General features: G+C 45.3%; 1 protein-coding gene across 1 annotated transcript in view; it reads right to left on the bottom strand.

The window, feature by feature from the left end:
• Nucleotides 1-18,701, bottom strand: part of LOC122799363 (acyl-CoA dehydrogenase family member 11-like) — a 2,063,282-nt gene that overhangs the window by 569,834 nt on the left and 1,474,747 nt on the right. The window lies entirely within an intron of this gene.

The following is an 18,701-nucleotide window of genomic DNA, read 5'->3' as shown; positions in this document are numbered from 1 at the left end:
AGCAAAATTAGTGCTGCAGTGTTGATTTCTAATTGGTCAAGGCAGTTTTATAACAGTTACAATAATGTTGTTTTTAATGAAAAGAGGTATAAAGTGTGATTCTTGTAACTCGGAGACAAGGCTATGATTACCTAGTCTCTCACATGTCTTTCTGTGGAATAAAGGAGATTGTTATTCTCTACTAAACTGTCTCATGTGAAAGTTATTTGGTACCTTTAACATTGTGAAGACCATTCTGAAGGATTAAAATTAGAAAAGGAGAAAGGTGTTGTATGTCTGTTGAGATATTAAAGAAGTGGAAAGTTAATTTGTAAACTCCTGGTAACATGTTGTGTCTGCTGTTTTAATGAGGTGAAGGCAGGAATAAAAAGGAAATCTAGTTTTAGTGAACAGGTCAACCACCAGGAGAATAAAATGCAACATTCATGCAGACTGCCCAGAATGTTTCAAAAAGGTGACATTGAATACATTTTATTTTGAAAAGAAATACTATTTCTAACTTGCTTCATGGGTTTTACACAAAATTAGTAAGAATCCATCTCTTCCCATCAATTACTACTATGATAAGAATTACATGCAATACAGTTCTGAATTTCTTGCTGTAATGTGTACCCACCTGGCCAAAATAACACATCATGATCTCTTTCTTTAAACTTTATAGTTTTCAATTGTGACTGCCCACCATTCCTTGCTTAACTGAATAAGTGTTGTAATCTATCACTCTTCAGTATTAACTAGGACACAACCAGTAACTTCTTTGACTACAAAGTAGGACTGTATTTTCTTTCTCTTAACAGTTTTCTATTCTGGTTAGAATCTCATAGCCACATCAAGAAGCACCTACCAAGGGGAGAAAACGCTGAGAGAAGAAAAGAAGCCATTTTTGTGATTTTAAGTATTTTCTTCTGATTTTTTTGTTAAGTTTTACTGCTTTGCCGCCTATTTTTTAGCATTTTCTGGCTTGCTAAAGTTTATATCTGTAACAGTAACAGTACTTGGAACACATCTAGAGCCTGTTTACTGCATTTCCAGTGTTGCACTTAATTTAAAATCGTTTTTTTTCTCTAAAAACTGCATTTTACCTGATTTTGACCTAGCACTCAAGTGTGGGGTCATTTATTGCACTGTTTTGATTGTTTTGCTGCTTGTGTATCTCTGCTACCTTTAAACTACAACAAAAAGAAAAAAAAAATCTTGCTTTTTCCCACTTTCTGAAAGTTAAGAAAGTTCAGTTAAAGATTTGCTGTTCTGAACTGTTTGAAAGTTTCTAGAAGGCCAGTGCTTGCTTGGGCTAAAGGGAAGTCTCTGTGTTCACCAGTGGGAGTGGTTAACACTAAACAGCCTGCCTGTCACTGGAGGAGTGGTTACTACCTAGAAGCTGTAGTTTTATTGGCCATTTCTGGTCAATTCTAAACTCCTTGATCTCTCTCTCATAAAACCCTACAACTGTCTTTTTGCACGGTTTTGTGCACTGAGCAGCGTCGGGCAGCGCCGCCTAAACAGGTTTAAACTATTCTAGGCTCCACAAAGTCTGCTCTTTACTTTTTCCCTACTCAAAGTAATCACTCTATTCTCTTTCTAAAGCCCTGCACTTGCTCAGCTCTTATAAGGAAACACTAACTAACTAAAGCACTACACACCCTCCTTGACTTCTCATAAGTATTAGGCTCCCGATTGGTCCTTCCTGATCAAGTGAAAAATCAGTTCCCTTCCCTAATCTGATCAGTAAAAAACCAGTTCCCTATACTAATCTGGTAGGGTGCCAGGATCCGCCACATAACGCAAGCACTCAGGTCACTCCAAAGCAAGTACAAGTATGACTCCGTCATTGTCCATGCTGGTGTGAATGACCTGAGACGTACCTCCCTGGACTACATGAAAAGAGAAATAGAGGAGCTCTCTGACTATGTAGTCCAGGCTGGTATGACCCTGACCTTGAGTAGCATCTTGCCCTCACCAAAAATGATGTCACAGTATAAAGACAAAATGATCAATTTCAACAATTGGCTAAAGTATTGGTGTCATTCAAAGGGGATCCAGTGTCTGTCTGCCTGGGATGACATGCTCGACAAGCCACGTTGCTTTGCTAGGGACGGCTTGCACCTGTCACCCTTAGGCTTTCGTATACTGGCTAAGGCTCTTGCCACCCCTATAGTGCCTTTTTTAGGCAAGGCTCAAAGGACAAACCCACCTCCATACACAACCCAAGGATAAAAAAACTAAAGATAATGCTACTCAATGCCAGAAGTCTAAACCTCAAGATGCACGCACTCGAGGCTCTCCTCAGTATGGAGAAAACCGATGTCTGTGCAGTAACAGAAACCTGGTTCAAGGCTCCTGAGAGCACCCCAGCACTACCAGGTTATAACTCAATCCATGCGTTTCGGCCCCAAAACTCAGACCGAAGCACAAAAGGAGGGGGAGTATCTATATTCATCAAAGATACCTACACCTCCAGGTTAGTGGCACTGCACGAAGCATCGGAAGCCATCCATGTGCAACTAACAGCGGGCAAAACTGCCTTTCAGTTTGTAGCCTGCTACAGAACACCCTCCCTATTACAGGAACCCCACTTGGCATTCCTGAGAACACCGGAGAATATGAAGGTCTCTTCAAACACTATGTTATTGGGTGACTTCAACCACCCAAGCATTGACTGGGAAAACTACTCAAGCCCAAACACCCTCGCCCAACGGTTCCTTGAATTTATAAACTCTAACGCAATGGAACAACTGGTCACCACTCCCACAAGAGGGAACAACATATTGGACCTGGTCATCACCAACATGGGGACTCTATGTTCCACACCAGAGGTAAACCCCTCATTGGTAAGATCAGACCATAAACAAATTTCCCTGGACATCCATATCCCATCCCCACCCCCAGCCAAGGACATCACTGTAAAGAATTTCTCAAAAGCCAACTTTGCACTTCTCAAGACTGAGGTGGAATCCTTCAAAGCCCCTGGGCCAGAGGATAATACAGCCCAATCCGCAGAATCCTTTACAAATGCATTCTATGAGCACCTGCAGGAATGCATGGATCGTGCTATCCCAAATAAAACCAAGACTCACTCCTTCAAAAACAGGAGACCGGTCTGGTGGACCCCGGCCATAAATAAGCTATTCAACAGAAGGAGGACGCTACTACATGACAGAGCAAAATCCCAAAAAGGGAAGGCATCTCTGATCAGTATTAGCAAGAAACTTCGATCCCTCATAAAATCATCAAAGGCCAGCTTCAAAAGAAAAATTGCCCTAGACACTAAAGATAATCACAAGGCCTTCTTTAGTTAGGTCAGGAACATGGGCGGAAACTCCCAGATATGCTCTGAATTGTTGCATAACGGTACAAAATATATCGAACCTACAGACATGGCCAACATCCTGGCAGACAGATTCAGCGCAAACTTCTCCCCCTCTTCCCCCCCCAAAGGAGCAAATGCCTATCCCAACTGAATGTAACCTCCCTGACATCACAGATGCACAGGTGAAAGCTGCCCTCTCCAAACCAAAAAACACAGCATCTATGGGACCGGACGGTGTCCCAGGCTGTGTCTTACACGAGCTCCAAGAAGAACTGAACCCTCATATTAAGTCACTGTTCAAACTTAGCCTTACTACAGGATATGTACCCAAAGAATGGTGTACAGCTACAGTGGTCCCACTCCACAAAGGTGGTGCCACAACAGACCCTGGAAACTATAGTCCCATAAGCCTGACTAGTCTGGTCTGTAAAGCTATGGAGCGTATTATCATGGAACTCATAAACAAAGACATTGGGAGCCTCCAGACACTGGACCCTACCCAATTCGGCTTTGTTAAGGGCAGATCTTGCCTCTTAAACCTAGATGATTTCTTTGAAACAGTTACCAAAGCCATAGATGAGGGTAAGGTAGTCCACACAACCTACCTGGACCTCGCAAAAGTCTTTGACACAATACCCCACTCGGGCATCATAAATAAGCTTACCAGCTTAAATATCAACCCCTATATCACAAGATGGGTTGCAAACTGGCTCAGAGACCGAACCCACATGGTCAGAATCGCAGGTGCCATGTCCGAATCCAAACCAGTTACAAGTGGCGTCCCACAGGGCTCAGTTCTGGGACCTCTCTTGTTTGGTATATACTTCTCTGAGGTTCAGGCTAACACGGGGGGATTATGACTGACAAAGTTCACAGATGACTGCAAACTGGGGGCCATAATCGAATCTCCAGCTGACACAAGCATCCTCCAAAAGGGTCTCACAGAGACGGATGCTTGGTGCCAGAGTCACGGCCTCAAGCTAAATGCTAAAATGTGCATAGTCATCCCCTTTGGGAAAAACAAGGTGCCCACAAATTACCACATAGGTGGTAATCCATTAAGTATGGAAGAAGTAATTAGAGATTTGGGGACCAACGTAGATAGTAATCTCTCCTTTGATAATCATATTGCCAAAGTGGTTAGAAAGACCTTCTATATAGCCCACCTTATCATGAAAGGGTTCACATCTACATCAAGAGAGGTCATTGTTCCCCTCTACTCGTCACTCATCAGGCCATAATTGAATACAATGCCCCTTTTGGGATGTACCTTACCAGACACCTGCAGCAACTGGAGAGACCCCAAAAGTACCTCACCAAGAGGATCATGGGCTACAAACAGATGTCCTATGCAGCTCGACTAAAGAAACTCCAGCTCTACTCAGATGCTTACCGCCTACTCAGAGGCGATCTATGCCTGACGTACAAAGCCATGTCAAACCCAGAATTAATGGACATGCTCCACCTCAAAAAATCCAAGTCCCTTACAGCTACACGCTCCAGGACCTAAACCTCAGCACAAAAATAAATAGGACATGCTGGAGGGACAGATTCATTTCCCAGAGGCTCCCGTCACTCTGGAATAGAATCCCAATTCATGTTAGACATAGCCCTCGCTGACCCTCTTCAAGCGAAATCTGGACGCGTGGATGGGAAAATCGCAAATTCACCCCTGGGATCTCTTCTGTGTCCCTGCTAGACAGAGGTACAGTAAACTAATCTTAAAAGGGTACCTTCTGTGACCTACTTTACAGAGGCACAGTAGGCTAATCTAATAGGGAGGCGGAAGCCAAAACACTCTGGCTAGGCTTATAAATGCCCTAGGGAAGATAGCCTAGTATCTACCTATGAACTTAAGTACACTGCTGAAGCTCTCTAGCCTTCTTTTAGTCAAAGGCCACTCTGTAATTATTCAATTCTTTTCAGGTTAATCTCCAAGCAAATGTGGTTGCTGGTCTGGCAAATATGAACAATTCAGTATATATACTAGGCACATTTATTTCTGTTTTATACTTCAGAGCAATGGTGTATCTGCTATAATGAGAAGTTATGTACCTACCATAACGTTCCATGTTAGTTGTCTTCTCTCGCCTTCTTTCTTGCTTGATGGGTTCGGAGCCGATCCTCGGCTCCGACTCGGCACTTGCTAAGCTCGAGAGTCACTTTTACCAGCTCGAGGCAGCCCCATATCCCATGATGCAAGGCGGTAAGTACCCAGATCTCGTTTGATAACAAAAGGGCAATAGCACCTAGCATAAACACTTCCCAAAGGAAGAAGGAAGAAAGAAAAACTTGCAGGATGGAAGATGGACCAGCTCTGTATGGTTTTCAGCATCATAACTCCTTGTAGAGAAAGGTCTGTCCAGGCCTGGGGGAAGGAGGGAGGGTCGCAAGAAAGAAGGCGAGAGAAGACAACTAACATGGAACGTTATGGTAGGTACATAACTTCTCAATGTTAAGTTGTCAATCTCGCCTTCATTCTTGCTTGATGGGACCGCGTCCCTAGCACCTCTATCCTGGGTGGCTCAATGGAACAGACTCTTGAGGACTGTGGAGCCAAAACTGGCTCTGTCCCTTGAGGCCAAGTCCAATTTGTAATGGGAAACAAAAGTATGAGGAGTGGCCCAAGTGGCCGCTGCACAAATAGTGTCTAAAGGAAGTCTAGCTTGAAAGGCTGTAGAAGTAGCTAAGCTTCTGGTTGAATGTGCTTTAGGTTTTGAGCACAGCTGTTTTCCCCTGAGCCGATAAATTTCAGAGATGACAGAAGAAAGCCATCTAGATAAGGTCACTTTTGAGACAGGAAGGCCTTTCTTGTTATCAGCATAGGAAACAAAGAGTTGATCGGATTTCCTAAATTGTTTAGTTCTGTCCAAATAATATCTGAGTTGTCGATGGACATCAAGATAATGTAGTTTTTGTTCCGATCTGTTAGAATAATTTGGAAAAAATACAGGGAGATCAATGGCTTGATTTAAATTAGTCTTTGAGGCGACCTTAGGCAAAAAGGTCGGATTAGTTCTCAATGATACTCTGTCTTTGTGAAAGACCAAATAGGGGGGGCGAACAGAAAGAGCATGAAGTTCAGACACCCTCCTGGCTGATGTAATAGCTACCAGGAATAAGGTTTTCCATGAAAGAAATTTCAGGGAGCAAGAAACAGCTGGCTCGAAGGGGGGAAGAAGGGAAGAATCAAGGATGTCAGCACTAAATTTAGATCCCATTGAGGAGGAGGACTCCTGACTGGAGGCTTCAGGAGGAAAATTCCTTTCAAGAAGGCTCTACAAAGCCTGTGGGACATAATATTGTGATCTGCGAATCCGACATGAAAGTTCGAGATAGCAGCCAATTGAACTCTAACTGTAGAAGAAGAGGAGCCTGCATGAAAAACCTCCGCTAAGAAATCCAAAACTGCCTGAACTGGAGCAGTGAAGGGATCAATATTCTTGGCTTTAGCCCAATAAGAGAAACGCTTCCATTTGCTTGTATAAATCCTCCTGGTAGAGGATTTTAAGGAAGCTACTAGAATGTCTCTAACGGGTTTAGAGATCAAAGGAAGTCTGGCTTAGGAAGGAAGTGGAGCAACCATGCTGTGAGGTTGAGAGAAGGGATAGACTGGTGCAGCTGACCGGATTGGTGAATCAGAAGATCTGGCACTGGGTCCAGATGCCACGGCTGCACCAAAAGATGACGATGGAGGAACGGAAACCAAATTTGTCGAGGCCAATAAGGAGCAATGAGAATCATTTTGGCTCTCAAAACGGTTGCTTTCTGGATAACTTGAGGGATCAGAGGAAAAGGAGGAAAGGCATAAAGAAGTCCCTGGGGCCAAACCTGGGTCAGAGCGTCTCTGGGGGGATGGCCTGGCAGAGGGAAGAGAGAGAAGAAGTCTGGGCATTTGCTGTTTTGGGGAGTAGCAAAAAGATCGCAACATGGGCGACCCCATTCCAGATAAATCTCTTCCACTATAGATTGCTTGAGAGACCACTCGTGAGGCATGAGAATAGCTCTGCTCAATCTGTCCGCTAAAATGTTGGTTTTCCCAGGGATATGCGTTGCTACCAGAAACCGATGAGAGGAGATCGCCCATTGCCAAAGTCTGAGTGCTTCTCGACACAAGGGGTAGGACTTGGTTCCGCCCTGTTTGTTGATATACCAAACTACAGACACGTTGTCTGTGTGGACTGCAATTGTCCCTACGGGAAGAAAGTCGTTGAGGGCTTGCAACGTTAAAAGCACTGCTCTCATCTCTAGGACATTTATGTGCAGGTGGTATTCGAAGGGTTGCCACGTCCCATGAGCCATCCTGCCCTGATAATGACCCCCCCACCCGATCAGGGAGGCATCCGTGGTGACAGTGGCTACCGGGGATGGGGGTACAAAGTGTCTGCCTTGGTGAATCTGGGGAGAAGTGATCCACCAAGCAAGATGATTCTTGCAAATCTGTGTCACCAGTATTTGGTGATGCATTGGAAGTTGTTGGTAAGACCACTGAGTAAACAACATCCACTGAAGAAGGCGTATGTAGAAGCGAGCCAGGGGAAGAAGAGTAATGGCCGCAGCCATGAGGCCTAATACCTTTAGAACCATTCTGGCCTGTACTTTCTTGTTGGCTAGAATGATCCTGACATGACTTTGAATGTCTGAAACTCTTTGATCTGTAAGGGTAGCTGACATCCGAACAGTGTTTAAGTTTGCCTATGAAAGTAATAGACTGGCAGGGCAACAAGGATGACTTTTCGAAGTTGATCGAGATGCCCAAATGAGAACAAAGATTTATTGTGTAATCCCTGGCTTGAACAAGCTGATGCCTGGTGGTGGCTGAAAGGAGCCAGTCGTCGAGATCTGAAACACCCGGAATCCTTGACATCTCAGGTGAGCCGTGACCACTGCCATGCATTTGGTGAACACTCTGGGGGCTGTAGTGAGACCAAAGGGCAGGGCTCTGAACTGGAAATGACTGGACCCCAGCCGGCGGAGAAATCTCCTGGAGCGTCTGTGAATTTTTATGTGATAGTGCATCCTGAAGATCTATTGAGCACATCCAGTTGTCCTTCTGTAAGAAGGGCAGTATTGACTGAAGAGTGACCATTCGAATCTTGTCTTCCTCACAGACTTGTTGAGTCTGCTGAGATCCAATATTGGTCTCCAGTCTCCCGTCTTTTGGGGACCAAAAGAACCTTGAGTAGATTCCGGCTCTGAATGATCTGTTGTAACTGGCTGAATGGCTCTTTTTTGCAGTAGTTTTAAGACTTCTAACTCTGCAATTTCCCTTAGACCGGGTGGTACATCTGGAAGGGAATTTGAGGGATAGAAAGGACTTTCCTCGAAAGGAATTTTGTAACCCTCGGATATGATCGACTGTACCCATCTGTCTTGAGTGAGGGAACGCCAGGCTTCTGGGTACAGCGATAGTCTTCCCCCGACTGCCTCCAAGGCGGGACAGCCGGGCAACATCTCAGGGATGCTGAAAGGGCTTGTCAGAGAGGGACTCTCTGTTTCCCTGGTTTTGTGGACCCCCTCTGCCTCTAGAGCAGCGTCTGTTGTTGTTACCCCCTCTGCCTCTAGGGGTAAACTGACCACGTGAATCGGCGTGACTCCTTGGGATTTGGAACCACATTTTGCCACCCTTCTGTCCTTTGGGGTAAGGTCTAGAAGGGTGGAAAACGGACTCCCTGCAGAAAGAGTTTTGCCGTCCTGCTCACATCTGGTCAACGTTTCCTTCACTTGAGGGCCAAACAAAGCTGACCCATCAAAGGGAGAGTTTGTGAAGGACGCCTTAAAGGGATCTGCAAAATTACAGAGCCGCATCCAGGCTTGGCGTCTAAGAGCCACACCTGTACCTGCGGCTCTACTCGCTCCATCAGCAGCATATGATATCAGCTGCATGGAGGAGTTAGCAATGGAGTTAAGGGTTCCTAGCTGCGAAGCAATTTTTTCTTGAGCCCCTGCAGCTGTAGGATCCTGTACTACTTCACCTAGCTCCTTAAGGATATCCCTCTGGAGTCTGGTGAAGTGACATAGGTAGTTCAGCGAATGCATAGCAAAGGTCGCTGAAGAAAACATCCACTTACCATATCTATCCATGGTCCTAGAGTCCTTATTAGGAGGATGGACAGGTACGGAAGGATCTGCAAGTTCCTTCTTAGTGGCAGCCGCCACCACCATGGCATCAGCAGGGACACCTTTTGTGAGGAATTGCTTGTCCGGGCAGTAATAAATTTAGAAGGCCTCCTAGGGACTGGCTCTACAGAGTCAGGAGCAGCCCACGCCTTCGAGCAATAACCTGCATAAGGGGTCGAAGGCGGAGACACCCAGGAGGTGGAGGGCCGAGATCTAAACGCCTCCAGGTATAATGACTCATCCTCAGAGGGATTGTTGGTGGGCCAGTTTCCCCTCTGTCTAAGGAGTTCTAGGATGTCTGAGAAGGAGACATCCTCAGAGGGGATCTTGGGGATCCCTCTGACTCATCTAAGTCAGTATCCAGTGATAGACTCGGGAGTCTACGTGTTTCCTCTTACAAGTCCTCTTCCGTGGAGGATCTCCCGACAAATCAGGAGAATCCTCGGAAGAGGGGGATATTGCCAGTGGGGAAACCTGAGGTGGAGGATCTCTGGGTCCGGGAGCAAGAGAAGTGGCAGAGATGTCAACAGGCACTATAGAGGGAGGAGCTAAGGGAACAGACTGCTGGCTGAGTCCAGTGGCCAGCACACTCTTCATCACCTCGAAGGCTCCCCTCCCAGGGAGGTCCGAGAGAACCCGCTCGAAGAGCTAGGAACTCCAGGACCACCGAAAGGAAGGCTCGAGGCAGATGTCGGAGCCGAGCTCACCAGGCCGAGGCTCCAAGGGAAGAGCGGGGTCGGACAAGGGTCCGATGCCACTCACCCCTCGGAGGAGACCAGGAAGCCCGGCCACGAAACCCTCTAAGGAAGGTCTCAAGAGGAGATAAGAGTAGAGGCTGAGGGAGCAGAAGGGGTATCTGTCCCTCAGCCGTAGCAGAAACTATTCCCGAAGACTCCAACTCCAAACTCTGGGGTAGAGTCGAAGGAGGAACTACAATGGGGTGTGGACTAATAGTCGTCTGCTGAGACGGACTATGTAGCATTTGGGCCAGTGCCTGTGATTTTAGTAATCTACTGACCACTCTCTAAATCATGGTTAGAAAGCCTGGATGACCTAGAAGATCGGCTCCGATGGCTCCGTTCGAGAGGAGAGGCGGAGCCGAGAGTATCGGCTCCATGGAAGGGCACCTAGATCTCTTCCTCGTAGGAACCATCGGAGCCGATGAAACCACAGAAACTGTCGGGCCGACAACTTATCGGCACCGACAGGTAGCTGATGCATCGGCTCCAGCCGGAGCCGATACAGCCATAAAAGTAAGGGTGTCGGAGCCGATCGAGCAGACACCGATGCCTGAAGCCACATGGTAGTCAGAACCGATCGGAGCCGACACGAAGTGGTCGAACCAGAATCGGCACCGATAGCCATCGGTGCGAAGGTTTGAGTAAACCAGAATCGGCTCCAGCGGGCGATCTCGACTCTAAAGAGTCGGGCCGAGGCCACAGGCTTGGACACAGAAGCCTGGGCCTTGGAAGACTTTGAAGTCTTAGATGGAGCCGACTTGGCCGGAGAGCCCTCCGGCTTAAGAAGGCCCCTCAAAATCAATTTATTTCTTCTTTCCTGCAGGACTCTCTGGCTAAAAGATTGACATATAGCACAGAAGTCCTGCAGGTGAAGAGGCCCCAGGCAGTAAAGGCAAGAAGTGTGACCGTCTGTCAGAGACATCTTCTGACAGCACGAGTCACACTTCTTAAAGCCCGAGACCCTTTCCTTAGACATGGTGAATAATACACACACACAACACCAGTCCAAGAAATTAAATTATATATCCCAAAAAACTATCAATAACACACACACACACACCCTAACAAGGGGGAGGATGGGATGGGAGAAGTCTGACTAAAAGTTTTAAGGAGACAGGGAATTTCTAGTCAGAAAGGGACTACAACTGTGTTAAAACTATAAATTTTAAAGTTTTAGAAGAAAAAGGGGCAAAAATAGTAATGTAAAAATCACTTACCAGGAGCTGGTAAAAGGAGGACCTCATCAGCGAAGCGGCAAACGAGATCTGGGTAATTACCGCCTTGCATCATGGGATATGGGGCTGCCTCGAGCTGGTAAAAGTGACTCTCGAGCTTAGCAAGTGCCGAGTCGGAGCCGAGGATCGGCTCCGAACCCATCAAGCAAGAATGAAGGCGAGATTGACAACTTAACATCATTCTTTGCCGTCTTAGTGGTGCCTTGTGCAGCAAATTCTTAAACATACTTTCTAATTACTCACTCACTGTCAGTTTCCACCAACCGTCTATTCTATAAATGCATTTATGGAACTTTTCATAACCATATACTATGACAAGTGTGTTTGTCTATATGAGCATAAAATAAAGGTTCTGGAGCTATACCAGCTTGTTTATCTTCTTGCAGAATCATGGCTCCAGTTCCATTCTGGATGGCTTCTACTCGCAATGTGACATATTTAGTAACATCAAAGCATTTTGGTGTAGGTGCTCCTGTCAATGTTTACATCTTTTCTTGCTCTGTATTGGAGTAATATTTCACATCTTGCTCTTATACCTTCTTATATTACAAACCTATTTTGACATATTTAAAACAGCATTTGAAAATACTGCATCATATTAAGATGTTGCCTGACAGTTTATCATCTAGATAAGGCATTTGTATTACTGTTCATTTTCAATGTTTGGTTTCAAAACATCAGAGGTTAAAAACATGATCCATATTTTCAGCCTGTAACTCTCTTCAAGAGCTCACACTACCTTTGGCCTAAAATCTACATAGTGTGTTAGGAAAAATGTTAATACCAACAAGCCACTGAATTATCTATGTAACAGCTCTCTTGAATGCATAACGGCAGATGAATTAAATTGAAGTCTTGAGAAATCTGTATTTTACCATAGGCAACAAAGTATAAGGTTAGAAATTTTCTTCTTAAGATTCATTTACCAAAATCACTGATTAGCATATGTAATCTGTTCTCATTGATCTTTTCTGCATTTTGAGCTACTTTGGCTTCTGCTGTTATGCCCCATTTCTTTGTGTCCCACGGTGTACATCCTACCACCCATCTCAGACACTTTATTTCCATCACCTCTAGCTTCCTCATCTACTCTGCCTTTACTGCAAAGGTTTTTGCACCATACAGTAGTAATGGTCACACCACTGTTTTGTACACCATACTTTTCAGCTTCTTGGGCATTATTCTGTCATACACTACATCTGACACACTCAGGTGGCTGCAGCTCCTCTAAGATTCTAGCTTTGACCTCTTCATTCAGACTTCCCTTCTCCTCCATCACCCCTTCCAGATTCTTGAAGCTGTTAACCTGTTCCACTTTTTTCCTTTTATCTAATTTCTCAGCCTCTTCTAATTTCTGCAGTTTGCTGCCATTACCACCGTTTTAGCTGTACTGAGTTTTATTCCATGTGCCTTCAGTCTGGCATTCCATTCCCTTATCCTTTGCTGAAGTTCTTGGTCAGAGTCTGCCTGTAATGCCACATCATCTGCATACAGCAACCTTTCTGATTTGTCTCTTTTGACCTGTTTGCTAATGTAATCCATATTAAAACATTTGAGGGACACCAGGAACGTTAATTTATATAGTCCTGCGGCCCAGCAGGCTGGAGCGCCTTCTGTGTGGAGTCTGCATATCCTCCCCGCGGTCGAATGGCATTCGAAAGACATGCGTAGAATGGGCGTGCCTTTGCTGAAGGTTGGGCGTCGAGCTGGCACCTCGGCACCCGTAAAAAATCTACTGCCAATCATTAGCAGACCAGAGTTCCGCTGTGGCGACAACTAACCGGGAAAAGCCAGAAGAAGAAGAACTGATTAGCATATTAAAATACTTTGCTTCTGGCATGACGGACACCACTTCCTCAACTCTGTGAAGAAGACTGAGTTCTGTCTTCATACATTTATTAAGATTAAGTGGATATATAAAAATAAAATTTCACAATAGGAAAGTACACCATGTGTTTAAATTTGTTAATCTGCATCTGGATTCTAATCCCCAAATCTGCTAAAACTGACCTTGAGGCATACATTACGGGTAAAACAAGATCAAACTGAATAAAATGAATGCCTGGCACACGACTCAAAATCAGTAAAAAATGTTCATATTCTTTAACTCAATCTTCAGGCCGAATATTCTGAAAAGATTCATAATGTAAATGTGCACACAGTCTATGAATTCTTCTCAGTATACCAAGCTTGTTGCAATACACATGAGCCAATATAAAAAGAAGTTATGTCTTACCATAACATTCCATCTGTGTTGTTCTTCTTTCATTCATCACTGACATGTTCGGTTCCGAGCCCTCGGAACAGAGTCAGCCTTTTAAGCAAGCTTGCACCAGCCAAAAAACTCTCGAGCTAAGTCTCTACCCAGATGCCCTTCTCCCTGTAACCTCAGATCGAGCTTGCTAGAGGAAATGAAGTAAAGCCGAGGCTACCTCTGCGCAACGACCCTAGGGCACCACTTAGACCCAAAGCATCCCCCAGGAGCCTTTGGAGGGGGAAGGAGGGTGGGAAGTGATGAATGAAAGAAGATGCACAACACAGATGGAACATTATGGTAAGGCATAACTTCTTTATCTGATGTTGTTCATCTTCTTTCCATTCATCACTGATGGGACATAATCCCAAGCTACCTTGAGGTCCATGGGCGGCCCTTATGGACGAACATTCCTGAGTACCATTGAGCCGAAGGCAGCCCTCCCTCTGGAGACCAGGTCCAATTTGTAATGATTGATAAAGGTATGAGGCTTAGCTCAAGTAGCTGCTGCACAGATGTCATCCATGGAAGTCCTGGAATGGAAGGCTACAGATATTGCCATAGATCTAGTGGAGTCAGCTTTAACTTTTGCCGTAGGTTCATTACTGAGGGAATAGAAGAAATGTATGCAGTCCCTTAGCCATTTTGATAAAGTAACCTTGCTAACAGCCTCTCCCATTCTGGGTGCGGAACAGGAGATGAAAAGCTATTCAGATTTACGGATAGGTTTGGTCCTGTCTAGATAAAATCTCAATTGTCTATGTATGTCTAAGGAGTGAAGACAGTACTCTCCTCTATTGGCAAAAATTTGAAAGAACACTGGTAGGTCAATGGTCTGGTTCATGGAGAATTCAAAAACAACTTTGGGGAGAAAGGATGGATTCGTCCGAAGTGATACTCTGTCTTTATGAAAGACCAGATAGGACCTCTTGATACACAATGCCTGCAGCTTTGAGACTCTTCTGGCAGACATGATGGCTACCAAGAACAAGGATTTCCAAGACAAAAACTTTAGGTCACACTCTGCAGCAGGTTCAAAAGGTTTCTAAGTCAAAGACTGAAGGACTAGAGTGAAGTTCCATGGTTCCACTGGCTGTCTGACAGGAGGCCTGATATGAGAAGTCCCCTTGAGGAAAGCCTTGCAAATGCGTAGAGAGATAAGAGGGGTGCCATCTATACCATTGTGGATATTGGAAATTGCCGCTAGATGTACTCGTACGTTAGAGGCAGAGGCTCCATTATCAAAAAACCTAGCCAAGTACTGAAGCACTGCAATAACTTGAGCCGAACACGGGTCTAGCATGTTATCCTTGGACCAGATGGAGAATCTTTTCCATTTATCCTGGTATAGTTTTCTGGTGGATGCTTTATGAGAGCCCAGAATAATGTCTCGAACAGGCGAGGAGCGATTAGCTTACCTGGCTACTAGTGGAAGTGGAGAAAAGTACAGTTTTGTACCTACCATAAATGTAGATGTCCGAACAGGATAGCATCTGCAGTCCTAACAAATGGGTTGTCCTGTCGTCAGGCAGCCCTTCGGTCGGCCGGATTCCAAAGTCTGGGTCTGGCCTCGGCTGGTGTTGCACTTCACCCGACGTCATCTCTGCTGGTCTTCGGGTATAAAGGCATCAGCCGACGCCATTTTCCTCAGTCTTTCTTGCCCCAGATGCCAGTAGCCCTCTTGGATAGCTAAATTTTTGGGTAAATGCCAATGTTTCCCAAAAAGTAGAAGGCAAACACAAAAATATACATGTATGTACATATATACAAACAAATACACCATAAGAGATCCCCCCCCAGCTAGCTATTTGGTGGGCAATACCCTAGGAGTACCACAGAGGGGAAGGAGGGTGGGTAATCCTGACTGCAGATGCTATCCTGTTCGGACATCTACATTTATGGTAGGTACAAAACTGTACTATGTCCTTCAAGGATGCATCTGCAGTCCTAACAAATGGGTAGAATACCATAACCAAACTAGGGGAGGAGGAATAAGAATTATGGTGTAGTTAGGATCCCTTGCAACACAGCAGTGGCAAACCCTGCTCGGGATCTAGAGTATAGAGGTAAGTTATAATGCTTGGCAAATGTATGCACGGAGGTCCAAGTAGCCGCCTCAATAATGTCCTTGGTAGCCACTCCTCGAAGAAGGCTGTGGTAGTGGCTGTAGCCCTTGTAGAATGAGGCCTTATGTTCTGTGGAATTTGCTTTCCATGATAGGAGTAACAGAATCTTATGCAATTTCCTATCCACTTGGAGATTGTCTGTTTGGAAATTTCTTTTCCTTCCCTTCCTGTTGCATAGGCTACTAGGAGCTGGTCAGTTTTCTATTGCCCTTGGTTCTGTCCAGGTAGTAGCGCAACTGTCTATGTACATCCAAGGTATGCAGCAGTCTTTCCCCTTTGTTCTGTGGATTGGGAAAGAAGGTAGGTAGGTGGATTGCCTGGTTTAGGGACACTCTGGATACCACCTTAGGCATAAATGTAGGATTAGTTCTCATGGACACTCTATCTTGATGGAAGATTAGGAAGGGTTGCACTGCCATTAAAGCCTGTAGTTCCGAAACCCTTCTTGCTGAAGTAATTGCCAGTAGGAAAGCAGTTTTCCAGGATAGGTGTTGAAGATCTGCTGTTGCTGCTGGTTCGAATGGAGGGTGTGTCAATTTTTCTAGCACAAAATTCAAGTCCCATGCTGGTAATGGTGGTTTCCTAGGAGGTTTTACATTCTTAATTCCTCTGAGGAACTGCCTGAGTAGAGGATGCGAGAAGACAGGGGGATCGAGGCTGTATTCTGCAGAAATAGCTGATGCATGTATCTTGATGGAGGAATAGGACAGGCCAGTATGTAGGAGCTCTGCCAAATACTCCAGGATGTTGGCAATATCTACCTTTGACACATCTTTCACTCTTTCCGTACTCCAAATGACAAACCTTTTCCATTTTCCTGCATAGTTCCTTCTAGTAGAAGGTCTGCGGGCCTCAAGGATAATGTCTTTAACCCTTTGGGATAAATCTGGGTTGGATGCTCTTATGTAATGTTCCAGGCAGTGAGTTGCAGAGTTTTCAGGTTTGGATGCAAGATGTTGTAGTTGCTCTGAGTCAACATCAAAGGAATCAGCGGTAGAGTCCACGTTGCACCCCGGGACATGCTCCTCAGTAATGGATACCAATGTTGTCTTGGCCAATTTGGAGCTATCAGAATTATCCTTGGACGTTCCTCTTTAATTTTCAGTAGTACCTTGTGCATCAAAGGAAGGGGTGGAAATGCATATGCTGTCAGGCCTTTCCAATTGAAGGATAGAGAGTCCACCTTCCAAGCAAGAGGGTGGTATGTCCTTGTGCAGAATTTGTTGAGCTGGTGATTGAGTGGGGATGCAAATAGGTCTATTTGTGGCATTCCCCATTTCTTTGTGATGGCTTTGAAGATGTCCGGTGTAGCATCCATTCGTGAGCATCCGAGGTAGTTCTGCTTAACATGTCTGCTAGGATGTTTTCTTTTCCCGGTACAAATATTGCCTGTAATTGGATGTTGTAGCTCAGAGCCATATTCCACAGGTCCAGAGTCATTCGGCATAGGGGGTATGAATGCGTGCCTCCCTGTTTGTTGATGTACCACATGACTGTGGTGTTGTCTGTCCTTATCAATTGGCCCTCTTTGAGGAATGGTCTGAAATTCTGGATTGCTAGTTTTACTGCCAGCATTTCTTTTTGATTTATGTGCAGGTGTAGTTGTTCTGGAGTCCATAAGCCTCGAATGCACTTGTCCAGCATGTGTGCCCCCCAACCGAGGTCTGAGGCGTCCGTTGTGATGGTTTGGCTTGCTTGAATGTTGTGGAAGGACAAGCCTGGGTTTGCCTGGTATGTCTGAGCCCACCATAGGAACTCTTGTTTCAGGCATGGGATTAGTGGTATTTCGGTTTCTAAGCTGTGCTTGTGTTGAGACCATAAATTCTTTAGGTACCACTGTAGCTTTCTCATATGTAGTCTGGCATGAGGGACCAAGATTATGCAGGATGCCATGAAACCCAAGGCCTGCAGTACTTTCCTTGCTGTTAGTATGTTCTGCTTTGCTAGTGCCAAGAAGTACAGAGGAAGTTGTTCTTGTTTTTCTGCAGTTAGGAATGCCATCTGTTTTACTGTGTCCAATTCTGCTCCCAAGAATGTTATTGTCTGGGATGGTACCAGTTTTGACTTTTTTAGATTGACTGTGTATCCCAGGGCTTGTAGTAAGCAAATGACTCTTTGTAAGTCTTGTGTCAGCTTGCTTTTGTTGTCCGCTTGTATCAGGCAGTCGTCCAGGTATGGATAAATTTGGATTCCCTGAAGCCTGCAATGAGCGATTACTGATGCCAGGCATTTCGTGAACACTCTGGGCGTAGTAGATAAGCCAAAGGGCAATGCTGAGAATTGATAATGCTCTGATCCTGCAAGAAATCTGAGGTATCTTCTGCAAATTGGTCGTATGGGGACGTGCAGGTATGCCTCCTTGAGATCTAGAGTTACCAGCCAATACTCCTTGCCCAGCATGGGAAGAAGTTGGTGTAGGGTCAGCATTTTGAATTTTGGAACAATGATGAATGTGTTTAAAGCGGACAGGCCGAGAACAGGTCTCCAACTGTTCTCTTTTCTTGGTACTAGGAAGAGTCTGGAGTAAAATCCCTTGCCCTGTTCTGTAGGTGGTACCCTTTCCACAGCTCTCATCTTTGTTAATTGAGCTATTTGTTTTAGGGCTTCTGACTTTTGATTTGGTGGCAGGTTTGGCATTCCTCTTTTTGCTGGTAAGGTGTGGAAATGAAACCTGTAGCCTTGGTCTATAGTTTGCAAAATCCAGTTGTCTCTTGTGATATAGTGCCAGTTTTTTGAAAATAAGGCTAACTTTCCGCCTAAGGGTGCTACCATTTGTTCCCTGGTAGGCGGTGTTAGAGCCAAGTCACTGTGATTGTCCTGTTGCAGTGGCAGTGGTTGTATCTGTGCCTCGTTGGTTATTGCCTTGCCACTGGCGTCCCTGTAGGCACCTGCTCTGGATTGATTTCTGCCTCTGGGACG

The sequence above is a fragment of the Protopterus annectens genome, chromosome 4.part0 (genome assembly GCF_019279795.1).
Source record: "Protopterus annectens isolate FY-2018-M chromosome 4.part0, PAN1.0, whole genome shotgun sequence".
NCBI lineage: Eukaryota > Metazoa > Chordata > Ceratodontiformes > Protopteridae > Protopterus > Protopterus annectens.
The sequence above is the reverse complement of the archived record's forward strand: the minus strand, read 5'-3'. Positions and strand labels throughout refer to the sequence as shown.